The sequence below is a fragment of the Rosa chinensis genome, chromosome 6, assembly GCF_002994745.2.
Source record: "Rosa chinensis cultivar Old Blush chromosome 6, RchiOBHm-V2, whole genome shotgun sequence".
In the NCBI taxonomy this organism is placed as follows: domain Eukaryota; kingdom Viridiplantae; phylum Streptophyta; class Magnoliopsida; order Rosales; family Rosaceae; genus Rosa; species Rosa chinensis.
This window is the reverse complement of record NC_037093.1, coordinates 23,167,984-23,180,630: the sequence shown is the minus strand read 5'-3', so window position 1 is coordinate 23,180,630 and position 12,647 is coordinate 23,167,984.

Genomic DNA, 12,647 nt, shown 5'->3' with positions numbered 1-12,647 from the left:
GAACACAATTCTCACCCAACTAATCTAAATGGGACGGGTGAGACACTGAAAAATGTAAGCAGTTGACTCAAACTGAGATATTGTGAACATTATGACCTAAGTAAGCGGCTGTTATCAGCCATAAAATTAGTTTCTTTTTAGATTTGTATAGATCTAATAAACTCAAAGTACGATGGCAAAGTTTGAATTGTCATGCTGTTGCAGACTCCTATGAAAAACTTGAGGCATATTTACTAGGGAGTATAATATGGTTGCTAATTCTTTAGCTAAGAATAGCATCAATCATGAGTATGGATGAGTATGGTCAGGTGGTTTTTGACCTTCTTCCTCCCGTTGAACCAATAGATTAGTTGTTTTTATTTTTGTTTTTTTTTTTTTTTTCTAGGCCTATTTAGGCTCAATTGTAACCAAGAAAAAAAAAAATAAAAAAGAATGTTATGTAGCAAAGATATAACTCTAAGATTAGTCATATTCTTGATGATTGTACAGCTTATTTGCAAGCCTTTGATTTTGATAGAACTCGACATATTTTTTGTGAAGCAAATAGTGTAGTACATGGATTAGCTTACTTTGTGAGTTTAGATCATACTATTGATTTGTCTTTAGATGAGGTCCTTGGTTTCTTATAGGATGTTCTATATGATTAAAATTGCAATGCTTCTATGAACGCTTAGGGTATATGTATTACGTCCTCCCCTGATACGTCAAAATATAATAAATAATAATATAGGCGTGGAGCTGAGTCTCCTAGCTTGATTGAGTTCCATACCTCATTATTTTAAGGGAAAACATCATCAATGGTCACTGAGCTATGACTTATTCGACACTTAACTCACTATATTTTCAACAATATCACTTAACTCACTCAGTTTTACATCCGTCTTTCACTTAACTCACTGTCGTTAATTCTGCCATTAAAAGCTATTAAAATTGAGGGTATATTTGTCTAAACACTAAAAAAAAGCATTTCTAACCCTTTTTTTTTTCAAATTATATTTAAGTTAAAAAAATCATTTTTTATTAGAAATCTCAGAAATTTAAAAAATTGAAAAAAGTCTAATAAATATAAATTGAGGGTATATTTGTCTAAACACTAAAAAAATGCATTTCTAACTTCTTCTTTTTTTTAAAAAAAAAGACAATTTTTTTTCAAATTATATTTAAGTTAAAAAAATCATTTTTTATTAGAAATCTCAGAAATTTAAAAAATTGAAAAAAGTCTAATAAATATAAATTGAGGGTATATTTGTCTAAACACTAAAAAAATGCATTTCTAACTTCTTCTTTTTTTTAAAAAAAAAGACAATTTTTTTTCAAATTATATTTAAGTTAAAAAAATCATTTTTTATTAGAAATTTCAGAAATTTAAACAAAAATTGAAAAAAAGTCTAATAAATGTAGTTTTTTTTAGGTTAAAAATGATTTTTAGTATTTTGACAAATATACCCTCAATTTTAACGGCTTCTAACGGTAGAATTAACGGCAGTGAGTTAAGTGAAAGACGGATGTAAAACTGAGTGAGTTAAGTGATATTGTTGAAAATACAGTGAGTTAAGTGTCGAATAAGTCATAACTTAGTGACCATTGATGATATTTCCCCTTATTTTAAAAAAAAAATGACCCTCCAAATAGTGTTATGATTATCCTAAAGCTTTGTGGTCAAGAGCTTTCGTCGACATCAGCGAACTTTATGCATTTAACCTAAGGTAAGTAGAGTGTCACTGTGTCACCCAAATTTTAATTGTGATTAATAGTTAGCTTCATGTTTGAACTCTTAAATGGTGTTGCAGTTTGAATGAAAAAAATTGGTCAAGAATAGATTAATTACAATTATGAGTAAAGGATGAAATTGGATACGAATGATTTGTGAATAATGAATCATAAAGGTAATTATTTGGTCAGTGGATGGAATGACAATAATGGATACAGAGAATATGATGGATTAGTTTAGAAAATGGGTAATAAAGCTACTGGACGAATTTGTGTTTAAATTGGTCGATCAAGCAATTCAATTGAGTGACCAAGTTACAAGTAAGGAAGGCTGAAATCTGCCAAGTTAAATCATCGATCAATGCTAATTGTTACTCTAATGACATGTTTACTTATCTGGAATGGAAAAAATCATGAATCGGAGACAACTAAAATGGGAGAAGAAAGTAATTGATCGGTATGAGAATATTCATTTCCATTAAGCTGTTTACAAACTGTCAGGGCACTTTTGATCGGAGTTGTACGACAGTGATATCGTCGGGAGTAGAGCCCAAAATATAGTCCCCTAGGCCTAGCAACCTTCGAGGGACTGAAATTCCAAGTAAGCTTGCTGTTATGTTCCTCCTGGCAGCCCATTACTTATTCACGATAGTGAATTGATTGCATTCAAGCTTTCAATAAAGGGCTTGGCCAGATGCATGCAGTGTGGGAGCTAGAAAAAGCGTGATTTGTAGTGAAGGTGAGAGATTTATAGCAACCATGAAAGCTTGGATTCATATTGTGGTTGATGAGTTTATGGATTGGAAATGGGTTTTTGGAATAGGTATTGGGGGAATTGCTTGGTTTTGTTTCTTGGTTTGCACATGTGTTTCTAGGTTGGATCTAGATGTCTTTCACAATAGTAAGAACTCTAGATTTATAGGGGGGTTGATGTGTGATGAAGCATTAAGCTTGCTGCCTTGCCTTAGGCATGTGGCTGTGGTTGTAATCTCGAAAATTCTGCTGCTGGGATTACCATCTGAGGATTCTTGTGGTTGAAATCTGCTACTGGGATTGCAATCCCAGAAATTGAGATTATGTTCCTACTGCTGGGCTCAAGATTTAGGACGCTGTATTTGACATTTAGTGTTTTGTTTGGTTCCAAATGATTAGATTTTGGCTTTTGGGCTCTCTTTCTTCTTCACTTACCCATGTTATGATTGGACTACTAGGCTTGAGTTTTGGTTCCCAAGTCCAAAATTTTTAGTGTCATTAAAACTAACAATGGTTCATACTTTTCTATAACCTTCCACACCACACTCATTCTTGTAAGCCCCAAGTGCGTGAATGTGGCTTGAGTCCACATGCATGGCATGATGGTTGTAGGTATAATTTGTTTATTGGCTTCAAATATGAATTGAGCCCGCTAGTTGAATTTTTGGGTGCTAACACTTATCATGTGGAATTAGAATAGCAATGCAACTTATTACAATTGATGTTGTTTATTAATGTTCATGAATCATAATTAAAACTAAATTGAATTAGTAAAATAACCCTACAAAAATATATGTTCATGAGAGAGGTATATATATATTTGAGGGTTATGGATAATTTGGGTTACTAAAAATACATAAGGATATTTTGGGTAAAAAAAAATGCATTCATGAGACTTTCATTCCTAAACCCATACCCGCCTTGGTTATCAAATTTTAGGTTATTCAGGAATATATTCCTGACAATGAGGTGGGATCGATATCCATTCCAGTAACTATATATGTTGGTAAACGCAGGAAAACTCATACATTGGAATCATTCCTATTATTTCCATTCCCATTTTAGGTAACTAAACGTGTTATAATCAAAAGAGTTTTTATCATGGGTAGGTTTTGTACTTTCATCAAGATTTTTTCTATTAAAACCTCCAAATTTACTCACTTGACCTCTTTGCTTTTTACACCTCCTATCAAATTTTCAAATATTAAATTTACTCAATAAACCTCACTCAAAGTTCCTGAAATGACCTCACTCATATAATTTGCAAACAAACTATTAATTACATATTCATTTCTTAACCAGATTACATAAATCTCCTATCCAATAATAAAAAAACTCAAACACAAGGTATTGGGCTTTAAAAATTAATTTCTAATAAAAAAGAATTTTTTTTTTTTGTCTCTTGAAGATGTGCAAAAAAAAAACTGAAGAGTAATTTTTCTTAATGTTTAATTATTTTCTGTACATCATGATTAATTATTTAATAGTTTTTTATGTTTTTTTTTTTCTGCTTGCTCTTTTTTTTTTTTTTGCAAATATAATGAATAGGCTGGGATTTAGGTCATAATATGATTTCTTTTGTTATCCCTCTAATATGTGTTCAACATATATGATGATAGGAATTTTTATGTCACATGCATGATCTTGATTATAGTTATAATTCTTATTAAATATATATATATATATATATAAATGCTTTAATGAATATGTAGTGAAATTAGAAAATGAAAATATATAAGGAAAATAATAAAGAATACAATATAATATTATTGAATTGGAAAGTCTAGATAAAATGATAAATTAAATATAATATTTTTTTGGGTATAATTATTATCCTTAATAGTCATTTTATAAGATGTTATATATGTCATTTAATAATTTATAATTGAGTGAGGTCAACTGAGCAGATTTGGAGGTCTCAATAGAAACCTAACATATATCGCAAGGGCAAACCTATTGAACGACGCCTAATTTTCAATCATCTAGAACGCGCCTCACGCGTTGCAACAAAAGAACCTTACTTTTTCTTTATTCCCCTCGTCCGGCTGCGCCTCAGTGCTGGCTCCGGTCTCTGGCCGAGCCGGCGGTTGATGGATGTGGCCGGACGGACGGGATAGTTGTTTTGTGAGTGTGTTGACTATATTCGTATATCGAAAACTGGATTTGGAGAGGGATTTAATGGTATTGGGTCCCTGCCGGATCGTAGTGATGTTTTACGGTGGTTGGAGGACGTGGCGGACTCGCTGGATAGAGGGATCAGATTGCTGGGTCGATGAATTGGTGAGAGAAAGCGGAGTGGAGGCTGATTTTCGCCGGATCAGAGTGTGGATGCATGGAGGTGGGCTGGGAGTCACGGTACATGTTCAGATCAGTGGATCTGGATGTTTATTTGGTGGTGGGTTGGTGGAAGTAGATCGTGCTGGCCGGATTGTCAGATTGGACTTTCGATATGGTTTCTGGCCACACGGGCTTAGGGTTGGGATGGGATTTGGGATCTTTCGCACAAGGTGGTGTGGGTCCGAAGTCGGGACTCATGCGACGGTGGCGTGGTGCAGTTGCTAACATGAGCCGAGAGGGTTTGGTGTGGCGGCCAGCAGCGTGGAAAGGGGGTTGGGCCGGGTTATGTGTGTTGGGCCCTTGTTGGTGGGCAGTTATTACTAGTTTTTAGAGCTTGGTCTTTTTTTTTTTTTTTTCGGTAATAAGTTTTAGTTGTTGGGTCAGTGCACTGCAACTTTTTGGCATAGACAATCTTCTATTCGGCGGTCTAGAGGGTCGTTCCTGTTCTGGAGTTGGGTCAGCAGAGGTGGCGAAAATGTCTGGCTGTGGCATACTAGCATAGACAATCATCCTTGGCCTTCTAGTGGGTCATTTCTTTTTGGTTTCGGGTCGGAGATGATGGTGATTTGGAGCGTTTGTGGATTGCCGGTGTTGACATTCAGGTGGCAATGGAGTTGGGTTTTGTTTAGTCTCAGGTCTGATGGTCCAACATTTCAATTTGGTCGGGTTCGAAGTCACAATGAGTGTAGAATTGGTCGATCAAAGGTAGGTCAGGAGAACTCTGGGTGGCGAGTTAGTGTTGACAAAGTTGTGAGTTAGGCATTCACTGCTCCTGCGCATGTTGTCTCTGCCTTTTAGTTGATGTGCAAGTTTTGAGTCTGTAGTTGAGTCGGGGTTTTTTTGACTCCATCAGTCAGTCATTATGGAGTTTTAGTATGAAGTCCAGTGGTAATTTCTGTGTAAGAAATGTTGCCCAAACTCATTGTAACCAGTTCATTATTAATGAAGTTTCTTCTTGATCAAAAAAATAGAAACACTCTTTCATCAACCAGACTCAATAGTACATGAACTTAAAAAGTGATCAAATAGGTACCTCAACTCGCAAAATGACACCAATTAGATACTTCCGTTAACTGTCCATCCAATATCTATTAAAAAAAGAACAAAACAGATACTTCAGGTTCTTTTTACATGAAAATGACTCAAATGGTCTTAGATTTATAAATTCTATCGCAATTGAAGTAGCTGTTGAATTCGACTAAGAAGAGGCTGGGTTAATGTGTTTTTGATGAAATTAATATCTGGGTTATGTTCTCCATTTGTCAGTTCCATTTGGATTTTCATCGTGTTCAAGAAAGCTTTCAACTTTGCTCGCTTCTCCCACCTAATCTTCTGGTATTTTCTTAATCTAGAGCCAGATTGTTTTGGTTGGTCTCGCCACCCATTATATTCTTCATTATTCATACCAAAAGCTACTGACTCTTTGCTTTCTTCTCACAATCAGACTACCACTCACTGTAGTCTCTATTTCCAGACAACTAAAAGCCATTAATTGATCCAATTCTCCAAAAGAAGAACCAGGTATTAAAAATTAAAACCATATTAAGAAACAATTAAAGAAGAGATGGAACAACACCCAAAAGGCCAAAACCCAGGAACACCACCACAGCAACCATTCAAAATGGTAAGAATTCTGCAAGCTAGAAGATAAAGACAATAATCGCATTCACCTGAGAATTACTCTCAACTCCTCATGTTCTTTTCATGAAGTCATGATGCTTCACGAACTTGTTCAACTCCTCAGGAATTGCTTAATAAAATGAAGCTTGGTACGGCCCTCAGTCAAAACAAAAAACTCACATACATAACATCCATAATTGGTAATTAAATCTCAAATAGATCAGATAGACAATGAGCCTTTGTTGGTTGTTCTTGCAATCAATCCAAGTATCAAACCAATGATTAATATCCCACTTTGGAGAATAGATAAGTTGAGCTGCGAGCAGGGGCGGAACCAGGATTTCACATCAGGGGGTGTCCAGACATATATAGTATATAATATTAAAATTTTGCAAAAAATTAATGTTTTGTATATTTCCCTTATAGAAGATGTTCATCTTCTTCTTTTTTGAATAAAGGGCTGGTGTGGCTGCCCTCAAGCCTTAATTAATGAAACCATCGAATACAAGGGGGGGACATTGAACCTAAACCCCTGATTACAATAAGCACCTAGAGTACATCCGGAAATAAAATCATGAGTCTCTACTAAACAATTGTATTCAAATACGCACCAACTAGCAAAGAACGCGCTCCAGACGGTTCTATTTGCTTCCCAGCGGTGACACAACGAAAAGATAACTCGGTCTACAACTCGAAGACAGCATAGCATAATATCCATTCTCACAGCTTTCCCACCATGTTCATCTTCAAATCAAGCAAGATTCTGTTTTATACATCTCCTAAACTCATATAAAGATTACAAATGTTCATGTGAAGAAAGTAATAACTTATTCATCAAATGTAAATTAATTACTTTCTATTTTTCAAATAAAACAAATCAATTACTTTACTTATTCAGACATAAAGACCAATCAATTTAATAATTATGTTTCTTAATATAATTGATTAATTATTCAAATTGATTGGTTATAGAAGTTTTTGGGGGGTGTAATACTTAAATTAATCCTATTTTTAATATTAATAAGGTAAATAAGTAACTAAAATTGAAGTATACCAAAAATTCTGGGGGGGTCCCGACCCCTTCGGGCCTATAAATAGGTCCGCCCCTGGCTGCGAGAAGGAAGAAGATGACACAAACGGTTACGAGCAAAAAATCATTTTTGCCCCTATCTATGCATGTCACGTGGTTAATTTAACGGAAATCAGATGAAAAGTTAATGGAAGTATAGAATTGATGTTATTTTGTGAGTTGAGGTACCTATTTGATCACTTTTTAAGTTCAGGTACCATTAAGTCTGGTTGATGAAAGTACAGACCCTACTCATGATAACAACTCTAATAAAAATGATCAGAAAATGGTTATTACTAATAGTCTGCTTGAGGGAATATTGCAGAAGAATTTAAATTCAACTTTGCGTTTCTATTAAGAACGTTCCGATGATTACTAAAGAGTAATTGGATTGTATATTTAGCACTCATTAAACTTTAATGCCAAGGACTTGAGCATGTGCACTTCAAATTGGATGATGAACTCAAGAAATAAAAATGGATCTTAATGAGAATGTGTACTCCATATCTTGGTAGGGTGAGCCGTCTCTACTGTGTTGGTTGCTTTTGTATGTGTATATGCTTATACCTATATGTTGCATGAAAAATTGTCTTTGTTTGCTATAGTCGATGCCTTGTTAAAATTTATTTGCTTTATATATATGAAATGTTGCATTATTTTTTGATAATTAAGGTCAAGGCTAGACGTGTGTTTTGATATGAGGGATCGCCTGGGAGTGAAAGGGGCATAACAACTATCTTGGGTTTGATCCCCTAATCACTGGTGGGAGGAGTGAGTTGGTGGTGTATGCATTTGCCAGTACCGCAATGGGCTCGCAATGAATCATGAAACCATGAGCTTGTTTATGGACAGTTCCATTGACCTATAACATGTAATGCGTCATGTCCCTCGGGGACTTTAAACGGGTCATCGGATTATTAAATCATGCATGCGAGTATTTATGACCTTAGTTGTGTTTTAGCATATTGCATTTGTTTTATGAAAATAAACAAATTTTTGATAGATGCATCTGTTTTAAATGTATTGTAACTTGTGCACAATATATCTAGTACATGTTTTCACTGTATTATTTTCAAACCTTGCATGATGGGTAGTCCATTATTGGGTATGCGAGGATAAAAGTTGACACTTACAACAGTGTGTAGGTATTGAGCATGTGGTCGATGGAGTAGTAAAAAGAGGCTCATGGCAGCTATGATAAGGTATGACCTCACATGTATCCTAAAATCTTGAGTCTTCAAATCCAAGTTTTACTTAAAATTTTTGCTTGTTAATTTTAAATGGGTGCGACTATTGCCACCTTATTATTTTCTTAGTTCACTCTACAAACATTTGAATTATTGAAAAACTATATTACACAAGTACAAAATGATTAATAAGTACACTAATTTTCTAAAATCTAAATATATAAGAAAAATATATAATTTATTCTAAAATAAATAAATATAAATACATAACAAACTAATTAAAGGGTTCTTGACCCAAAGCATCAAAATAAGCCAAAATTATTCCACTTACCCTAGTAACAAATTTTTATTCCCACCTACACAATTTAACAAGAAATGACCATTTTGCCTTTAACCTAATTAAGAAACTACAACATACCTCTCTCTCTCTCTCTCTCTCTCTCTCTCTCTCCATATCCGGCGCGGCGATGGCGGCGATGGCATCCACGCTGGAAGACGACAACGCAGCCTTCCCTCGACCTCACCGCCCACTCTCTCTAGCCACCAGTTTGACTACCGCGACCATGCCATCTCCCTTCTCTCTCTCTCTCTCTCTCTCTCTCTCTCTCTCTCTCTCTCTCTCTCTCTCTCTCCCCTCCGTGCTATCTGTCTGTCTATCTGTCTCTCTCCCCTCCGCAACGGCGATCTGGGCTTTGCGGTTTCGAGTTCATTTCCAGTCCCTTTGGGTCACCTCAATTAATGGCCACCTCATCTCCAACGCCGAGTCCCGCTCCATTCTCTGGAAAAACGCCATCGCTAGCGAGTTTATTATCAATCCTCTCTCTCTCTCTCTCCGGCGAGATTCTGAGGAGCATCGCAACCTGCTTAAGCTTCAGCTTGTACAATCAGTTTTCCGGTCAAGTTTCAGTGAGCTTCGGTGCTGGATCACAACCTCTTGGAGCTCATCCCCAAGGTGCACCAATGGGGTTGTCTGCATTATGGTACCGGTGAAGACATAGGTGCCTAGAGCATTTTCTGGGTGCCCAAATCATTTTTTTTAAGCAATGGGGCAGAAGGAAAGAATATAAAAGTTTTGAATGTCTATTGGGGGGCAATACACGTTTTGAATTGATGTAATCTCCTCATTTTTTTTTCTTTAATCAAAGTTTATTTGTCTAATTTTAAAAAGATTAGTTCTCATTTCGGTGACTGAAAGTTTTATTGGGGGCAATAGACGTCTATTATTTGGGGGCAATATATGTCTATTGGGGAGCAATAGATAGTCTATTGCCCTTATATTATGGGGCAATAGACTATTAGGGGTAATAGACGTCTATTACTCCCAATAGTCTATTGCCCCTTTATTGGGGGGTAATCGATGTCTATTGGGGGTAACAAACCATTCTGGCGACCTATGAGATCTCCAACGACCTCTTTAGGGACCTTCGGCGAGGTTTTCAGAAAAGTCCGGTTCCCCGAATTCTGGCAAAAATTGGCCTGCGACCGATGACCGGACTCTGGCAAAGTCTCTTATGGTTTCTCTCTCTCTCTCTCTCTCTAAGAAACAAAGGGGTGAGGGTAAAATAGTCTTAAAAAAAAAAAAAAAAAAAAAAACTTAATGGGGTATTAGGAAAGACTTCTTTAGAGTGTTTTGGGTAAGGAGGAATTAAAAAAACTTAATGGGGTAAATGGGAAAAAAATCCCTAGAATTGAGGTAAATGGACAAAAACCCATAATTAAATATAAAGACTACTAATTTCTCATTGGATAATATTAGTCTTCATTTTCTCCACCCAAATTTGAATTTTTTTTTTTTTTGTCTTTTTGTTGCCTCCCCATTGTTAATTCGTTATTTAATTCGCAAAATCATTAGTATTTTTGCACATTCCATTTCACATGTGGGCTCTGCGAAGCAAGTGGAATTGGTAGCTATTAGAGAAGGCCTTGATCTTGCAAGGCAACTGCAGCTATCCGAAGTGATTCTTAAAACAGACTGCCTTGTTGCAGTGCAGGATATTGCTCAAAATGCTAGCTCTGATTTGGTTAGTATTGTTGATGACATTCTGGAGGTTCAGAAACTAATATCGAAGGTTCAGATCACTTTTGTGCCTAGAACGTGCAACCGGCTTGCACATAGGTTGGCTAGTATAGGCTTTGAATCTAGTCTTAAGGAGGTTTGGTTTACACAAGCTCCAGATTGTATTACAAATCTGATACTTTCAGACTGTCCTGATTAAGCTGAGCTCTCTCTTAATAAAACTTCGTATTATTTCAAAAAATCATTGGTATTTTTGCAATACCCTTTGTGAACACCGAAAGAAAAAATTTAAAACACGAAAAAAAAATCAATCTTTTCTTCATGGCTCATTATTGTTAACTTACTAATCTTTTGACATGGATTGAAATAGACAAACATCGAAACTAAAAGAAAAAAAATTAAAAAAAAATGGAAGTAAATCATATTATGATTTTATTGGGAAACTTTAATAGATTTTTTTTTTAATGGTACAAATTAAATGATAGACAAACCTCTTTTAATTGGATGTGTCATATGAGGATATTCATGGAAATAAAAATGAGTTAGATAAGTAAATTTAATAATTGCAATTAAAATGTATGGTGTAATTTGCAAGTAGGGTGAACAAAGAAAATGGTAGGGTGACAATAGCTGCACCCTTTTAAATTTATTTCAACTCTGGAGACCCGTAAACCCAGGGGCGACTTTCGCCTTTACTATTGAGTTTGTACTGTATTTTCTAAGTTGGGCTTCTCTTTGTAAGTCTAAGGTCTATTATCGTTTCATTCTTGGTAAATGTATTTCTTTTAATTTTTTTTGTTATACACTATGGGTTGCTAAAAAATTTTCATTTCAATACCAAAAATTAGCTTATCTAAAACCTTGCAATTTTGAGTTGGCGGGTAATCAAGACACTTGAGTATCGTCTCGGTCTCTGATTAGCTAGAAATCAAGGCACTTGAGTATCGTCTCGGTCACTGGTTAGCTAGAAATCAAGGCATTGTGGGCCCCCTCTTCTCGGGGTGTCACAAAATAAGATATGCAAATGAGACTTATGGATAAAATGAAGTCTAGTCTACAGACCTATCTTAGTTTATGTTTTGCACTACCAAAGACTAACGCAGCATTCTAGAGAAGGTATACAAGTGCTCAAGGTTTCTAGAAACTAAATTATGCAGACTTTTAGTTCCTAGAGGTTTTATATAAAACAAGTGGAGTGATGGATTTTGTGAGATAAAGGTGAAACTTAATGTCATGCCCCGATTTTCAAGCACAAATAAAAAATAATTAAAAAAATAAAAATACACCAGGTGTGATGGTTTAGACATCAACACTAAATACCTGTAAAATTTTTCTTTAAAAACAAGTACTCAATGACATCCAGAACCCACAATGTCAATGTAGACTTGTTCTTTAGAGTCATATATTACATCACACATAGTTTACATATTAAGTTGCATTAACAAATTAATAAGTAAACGTCCCTTCAAAGCTCACTACAAAGTGGAAGTCTAACAACAGTAAAATAACCAAAAGTAGCTTCCTATACGTACCGCTGCAACCACAAGATCTCAACTTTGACTGCGATTATCCTGACCTGTAGGATTAAATAGTGCACTGGGTTGCAATGACAAACCTAATAAGCTTTTGGGTTATTATCACAAATGGTACCTGAACTATACCTCAACCTTATCGATGGTACTTGAACTTCAATTTTGATCACAACCAGTACCCGAACTTTTCGATTTCATTTTAAATGGTACCTAGAGCCACCTCCGATTACTATTCCGACTAAAAAGGGAATGGGAGGAGATCATAGTGATGATTTTTGATGATTTCGAGGGTTGCGATCATATATAGTGATGATTTTTTGGTAATAGACTTGCCTTGAACTTGTTTTTTTATTTTTCATTTTTTTAGATTTGGCTTCTTTGGCCGGAATAGTGATCGAAGGTGGCCTTAGGTACCATTTAAA